The sequence below is a fragment of the Salmo trutta genome, chromosome 24 (genome assembly GCF_901001165.1).
Source record: "Salmo trutta chromosome 24, fSalTru1.1, whole genome shotgun sequence".
NCBI lineage: Eukaryota > Metazoa > Chordata > Actinopteri > Salmoniformes > Salmonidae > Salmo > Salmo trutta.
The window spans coordinates 14,377,072-14,384,479 of record NC_042980.1 but is presented as its reverse complement, the minus strand read 5'-3'; the positions used below and the strand labels follow the sequence as shown (position 1 = coordinate 14,384,479).

The window sequence follows — 7,408 nt, the reverse complement described above, 5'->3', positions numbered from 1 at the left end:
TTTGGCTGGGCGGTCAGCTCTAGGAAGAGTTTTAGTGGTTCAAAACGTCTTCCATTTAGGAATGATGGAGGCCACTGTGTTCTTGGGGACCTTCAATGATGCAGAAATGTTTTGGTGCAGATCTGTGCCTCGACACAGTCCTGTCTCTGAGTTCTACGGACAATTCCTTCGACCTCATGGCTTGGTTTTTGCGCTGACATGCACTGTCAACTGTGGGACCTTACCTAGACAGATGTGTTCCTTTCCAAATCATGTCCAATCTGTTGAATTTACCAGAAGTGGACTCAAATCAAGTTGTAGAAACCTCTCAAGGATTATCAATGGAAGCAGGATGCGCCTGAGCTCATGAGTCTCATAGCAGAGGGTCTGAATACTTATGGAAAAAGGTATGTTTCATTTTTTTATTTGCAAAAAAATCCCAAAACCTGTTCTCACTTTCATTATTGGGTGTAGATAAATGTAGAAAAAGTCAAGGGGTCTGAATAATTTCCAAATGCATTGTATCTTGTCTGGCTACCTTTTCTCAATTGTGGCAAGGGAAAATGGCTATACTCCCAAATCTGTGCTTTTGATCAATTGCATTTCCTGTACTTGTAAAGATTAACTTGTGATGATTCTGCTGGAATTGTAGACGTAGCCCAGAGTAAACACCTCAATGTAAATTTGGCTCCCTGACAATATTGGGGATCATTGAGAAGGGAAGAGGGGTCAGACAGGACCGATGTGCCAGAAGAGCCTGCTGACCAGACAGTGACCCAGTCTGATTATTTGCGTGTATGATTGAGTTTCTTCCACAGCCCAGTGGAGTAGGCATGCTTTAGATCTGATGCTAGCAGCAACTGGGAGCCAGTGACGGGATGGAACTGAAGAAGGGCAAAGTTAACATGAGCAGCAGCATTCTTGATCAGCTGTTGCACCAATATATTCTGTTCCACTGACCATCTAAATACTTGTAGCAGAAAATATTGAAGGGCTCAATACAATTAACATGCAGCAGGCCTACAAAGAGTGAATCATACCAATTTCCATGTAACACTGAATGGGAATAATTGTTTGAAGCCACTTGGTATATACAGAAATTTGTAAAAATACATCCGACAGCAAATATGTTAAATCTGCTCAAGGTACATTGTGGGAAAATCTCAACTGCATCCTCTCTCCTCAAAACCCACTGGAAAAGGTCAGCGGGGACCTCTGGCTTTCTCATATGATGGGTTGAGGAGAGAAGACAGGATGAGTATTCCCATTCCTACACTGACACCTTGTGGTTTTCAGCAGTAAAGCACCTTCATTTTTACACCAACCAAAGAACTACAGAACTGAGGTGGAAGTATGAGAAGTCAATGCCCCAGACGAGAAAAATAAATCAATTTATTCAAAAAAGGGATGTCTCAATTACACTTTCATTCATATGTTTTAGTACTTTTTTGTACACCAAAAAGACATGATTCTGCATTACAACAGGCTAAAGCAGATCTCGCACAATAATTCTCACATTTCTGACCGCCCATCGTTCTTCGGAAGACCCTTGCTGTTGATTCAACCACCAAGGCTGCATCCCGATTCTCCACCCCTTTTCCAGAGTGTACACTCCCCATCATGGATTTAACAATGGTGGAAACTTCTCCAGCCAATGATTACACCAATCCAATGCTTGTAAATCTATAACAAGAAATGTGCAAATATACACACTTCTGGAAAAGGGTGGATAATTGGGGACGCCGCCATAGTTTCAGGAGTACAACGGAGTGTTTTCAGATTCTTTCTTGTTGAGTTTTAAATGCGGTAGATCTGGTCGGTAAATGGTTCTCTGCTAGGAGGAGTCAAGTCACTGGTGCTTCTCTAGGTTCAGAGGATGTCACTGGTGCTTCTCTAGGTTCAGAGGATGTCACTGGTGCTTCTCTAGGTTCAGAGGATGTCACTGGTGCTTCTCTAGGTTCAGAGGAAGTCACTGGTGCTTCTCTAGGTTCAGAGGATGTCACTGGTGCTTCTCTAGGTTCAGAGGATGTCACTGGTGCTTCTTTAGGTTCAGAGGATGTCACTGGTGCTTCTCTAGGTTCAGAGGATGTCACTGGTGCTTCTCTAGGTTCAGAGGATGTCACTGGTGCTTCTCTAGGTTCAGAGGATGTCACTGGTGCTTCTCTAGGTTCAGAGGATGTCACTGGTGCTTCTCTAGGTTCAGAGGATGTCACTGGTGCTTCTCTAGGTTCAGAGGATGTCACTGGTGCTTCTTTAGGTTCAGAGGAAGTCACTGGTGCTTCTCTAGGTTCAGAGGATATCACTGGTGTAGGGAGGAGTGTTTCTGTCAATGTGTCACTGACCACTGGGGCTCTGGAGGAGGATGTTGTGTCCAGGATGAGGGTGTCTGCTCATAGGAGACTGCCGCTTGCGGAGCTAGGTGGGAGAGTGAACTCAGATGGAGGCAGAGTTACCCCTGGGACCAGAGGCAGCTGGGAGTTGAGCATGGATAGGTTTAGGGGAGGAAGAGGGGCCAATGGAAGGAAACCTGAGGAAGTCAGGTGTAAAGTTACAGGAATATTACTAACAGTAGTATAAAAATACCCATAAAAACCTACATCTTAAAAACCATCAAAGAATCTTGAAAACATTGACATTACCTGCTGGTGGCATCCCTCCAATACCTGGTAATGACACAGTGCCCAAGTCTGGTAAAGTGACATTTACATTTGCCAGTTTGTGAAGGGGAGGTAGGCCTCCGGGTAATGACATTAGACCTGTGCAGGACATATAAAAACAATGAAATACACCAAGCCACATAAGCATAATACATGCATCATATCGTTCCCAAACTAGAACCGTGTCCAACAATGACCTGGTAATGTGGTAGCAGGGATGACTGGGGGTACAGTGCTTAGCAGGGGGCTGACTTGGCTAGGCAACAGTGGCACAGTAGGTACTCCTTGGACAAAGATACAATCCATTGTTAATAACTCATCTCTTACTTGGTGATATCAAGTCTGTAAGCAATATGCGTCTCAATGACAAGTAGTGATACCTAGCATACCTATTTGAAGAACGCTCGGGACAGTGAGAGGAGCTGAGCTGACTGACAGGTCAAAGAGATTTTGTTCCAACCCAGTTGGAGCAGAAGGCACCGCAGGTTGAGGACTGACAGCAGAGAGCTGAACCTGAGGAACAAATGAAAACTAGGATCAACACCCAGTGCTGTAGAATATTCTCATTGTACACAAATTCCTTCACGTGACTGGCAGATATTGGGGATGAAAAGAAGTAGGTAATTTACAAAAATGTCTTACCTCTGTGAAGCCATCCTTAAATGGGGAAACTGGTTCACTTGGAATATGTCCAGGGAAGCTGATCTTCTTACCCTCTTCAAATGTATGTGTGGGTATCCTGTGCAGGTAGCCATAGCCAATCCCACAGCCTAGGCTGAAGAAGAGCACAGAGAGTATGTGTGCTATGGGCCAGCCTATAGGCATTTCAGCTAAATGAATTAACAACAAAACGTCAATGCCATACATTTACATTTTAGTCATTTAGCAGACGCTCTTATCCAGAGCGACTTACAGTAGTGAATGCATACATTTTTTTCCCGTACTGGTCCCCCGTGGGAATCGAACCCACAACCCTGGCGTTGCAAACACCATGCTCTACCAACTGAGCTACACGGGACATACCTGCCCTTTCCACCCCATTCAACGTTTGGAATGATAACCACATCCCGACAGTTGTCCATGTCAGTGTTATACACATACAACTTAAGCCCTTTCCCTTCATGCGTCTCAATGAGGGAGAAGAGATCCCCAGACTGTGGGGAAAAGTCCAGACAAAAACCATAGTCAAACACAACATCAACAGCTTAGTGTAGGGAAAACATCATTGAAATGACACTAAAGAAAGGCATCCCACACACCTCGTTCATGACAGTGTCAGCACCAATGATGTAGTCAGTGTGTGGTCTCAAATCAGCCAGGGCTGCAGGAGAGTTTGGCTCCACTTCCTGAGGACAAGAAATAGAATACAGACCGAAATTGTAAACACAGTGTGCCGTGAAAATGTATTTGCCCCCTTTCTAATTTTATCTACTTTTGCATATTTTTGATACCGAATATAATCAGATCTTCAACCAAAACCTAATATTAGATAAAGGGAACCTGAGTAAACAAATAACACAACAATGACATACTTACTTCATTTATTTCATAAACAAAAGTGCAACACCCAATACCTCTGTGAAAAAGTAATTGCCCCCTTCACTCAATAACTGGTTGTGCCACCTTAAACTGCAATGACTACAACCAAATGCTTCCTGTAGTTGTTAATCAGTCTCTCACGTCGCTGTGGATGAATTTTGGCCCACTCTTGCATGCAGAACTGCTTTAACTAAGCGACATTCGTGGGTTTTCAAGCATGAACTGATCGTTTCAAGTTCTGCCACATCTCAATTGGGATTAGGTCTGGATTTTGACTAGGCCATTCCAAAACTTCAAATTTGTTGTGCAAAAAGGTATACTTTTGAATCATCTGTTCATAGAACATTCTTCCAAGAGTCTTGAACCATCCAGGTGCTTCCTTGTGCTTTTTGGCAAACTTCAGTCAACTTTTTGGACGACATGGGTCCCATTATGCCTGCCGAAAACAAAACACTGCATTCCACAGTAAGAACCTCATACCAACAGCGTGGTGGTGGTGTGATGGTTTGGGGATGCTTTGCTGCCTCAGGACCTGGACGACTTCCCTTAATAGAAGGAACTATGAAGTCTGCTCTAAATCAGATAATTCTACAGGAGAATATCAGGCAATCTGTCTGTGAGCTGAAGCGCAGCTGCGTCGTCAGCAAGACAATGATCCAAAACACACTCAAGTCTACATGAAAATGAATAAAAAAACAACACATTTGAAATGGCCTAGTCAAAGTCCAGACCTAATTCCAATTGAGATGTGGCAGGACTTAAAAATGAGCATTTCATGCTTGAAAACCCTCAAATGTCACTGAATTAAAAGCAGTTCTGCATACAAGAGTGGGTCAAAATTCCTCCAAAGCAATGTGAGAGACTGATTAACAACTACAGGAAGCATTTGGTTGTAGTTATTGCAGCTAAAGGTGGCGCAACCAGTTACTTAGTGTAATGGGGCAATTACTTTTTCACACATGGGAATTGGGTGTCGCATAACTTAATTAAATCAGTAAAATAAGTATATTTTTTGTTATTTGTAAACTCAGGTTCCCTTTATCTAATATTAGGTTTTGAGTGAAGATCTGATAACATTCAGTATACATTTTTTGGCAAAAATAGAGAAATTAAGGCAAATACGTTTTCGCGGCACTGTATATCGGGGTCACTGCAAGTCTTCACATCAACACCATTTCCGGTTTTACATTTATTCATATGTGCAGCTCTAAACGCCAAGGCGATTCACTCACCAGAACATGCCACACATTCTCATTGGCTCCTTCGAAGCTGCAGAATCGGATGCTGACACCCAGCAGCCCCTGACCTCCCCACATGTTGTTGGGTGTGACTGTTGCCTCCCTCAGCTCAATCATCTTGCTGCTGTATACCAGCATCTTGATGGGTTTCTCCACATTCACCTTCAGCAAGTCTTTTAATGTGTCGTCATCTTTGTTCTGACAAAAATGTACAGATGTTAAAGTGCATCATCACCTGTAAACAAAGTTAGTCCACCTATAGGTTGTCTTGTAACCCTGGCTTTGAAAATAGTTGAGCTGCAATGGGATCTGACAGCTCCAGGATTTAGATAATTTGAGAAATGACAGTTTACCAATCTTGTGTCACTGATGGAAATAATAAAGTCAAAGAATGGTTCCAATCCTGCACGATGCCCAGGGGAATTCTCTTGCACCTGCAAATTGAAACAGGATTTTTGCGCATGACTTAAATAACATGATATTCATATTGCCCTTAAAAATTAAATCACCACACTTTTACAGCTAACACACAGGTGCAATGCCCTTTGCAAATGTGTTCTGAATTGAAACGACATCCCACCCCCGTCATGCACATTGACAGACCGGTTGCTCGAGTCAAGCGACGACCTGGCACTAGTTAACTAACTAACTAGCTATCCAAATCAGCTTGCACAATTTCACTCGTCAGACATTGCTCTGTTTAATTGGTTAGACTACACCATTTTTTCCCCCTGAACGACACAAACGTGGTGAATTACTCACATGGATCACATAAAATACACACTGACATTCTACAACAACCTGATGACAACAACAACATTATCGTCATTCACACTCATGACAAGTATTTATGTGTTGCGTTCCCATCATCAACTAGCCCAGTTCCAGCTCGTGGTTTAGCATGCTACTAAAGAGCCATACTCTGAGGACGTGATAACCTTCGGATCCTCCTCCAGGTATGTCGATGCTCTGTGCACCCCCCATGTCTCCTCAAACCCTGGATATTATTCTGGTGAATAAATCAGTGTAGCTGGCTAGACGCTTAGCTAACACTTTCCCCCGGTTCCGGGATGATGCTAAAATCAAGATTGCCTACATAGCCACACTTCCGGTACACTGTAAGAGAGTTTCTGGCATCATCTAAAATACAAAAAAATACTAAAACCTTGTTTCTTTCCTCTACCATTTGTGTTCAGTGTGTTTTTTATATATTTTCTTTTCTCTAATTGACTTTCCAAACCCCGGCCTGGTTTCGCAAGCGTTCCCGGAAGTCTCGCGATATTGTGACTCGATGTTTAGAATCTGTGCTATGCATTTATGCAATTTTATATGCTCTTAAGTTAAGGTTACTTAAGGTCACTTTAAAGAAAAAACGGTTAATGTTAAGGGTAATAGAAGGTTAAATGACCCTTAATTGGCTATTTGATATGTTTTAGAATGGGAGTGGAGCTGATGAAAGCAGTGTATGCTATGGTGTCTAGCTCATGATTGGGGAATCTTCACAAACAAGAGCCTTATTAATCTGTCTCACGTATTCCATCGTGTTCCAGGCTTTACGTATTATGAGAAAGGAATTTCATGTTGACCAATTGGATGATAGACGACATAAATGTCATGTGTTTTCCTCAACAAACTGTATCCGTGCCTTTGTCCATTGGGGCAGCAACCAAACATTGTAAATGAAAACAACATCGTTGTTGATGCCATAGGTGCTGGATGGTGCTGTCTAATATAATCACTGGAAGGAGTATGGCATATTGCTATGTGGAGGAGGCTGAGGTAAACTGTAAGGAACGTCGCTTGCACAAACAGATTAACCCTATCAGTCCTGAGACCCCAGCAAAAAACAGCTTTTCATTTATCTGACTTTCATTTATCGTCAAGCCCTCATATTTAGCCTCACAATTAATTGTTTTACCATTTTATTTTCAGGAAAGCCAGGGCTATAAGTAGAACACAAAATAATTTGACATTCATGAGTTTTATTGACAAATG

General features: G+C 42.5%; 1 pseudogene; it reads right to left on the bottom strand.

The window, feature by feature from the left end:
* Window positions 1–1,351: 1,351 nt before the first annotated feature.
* Window positions 1,352–6,682, bottom strand: LOC115160750 (Golgi reassembly-stacking protein 2-like; annotated as a pseudogene).
* Window positions 6,683–7,408: the final 726 nt, after the last annotated feature.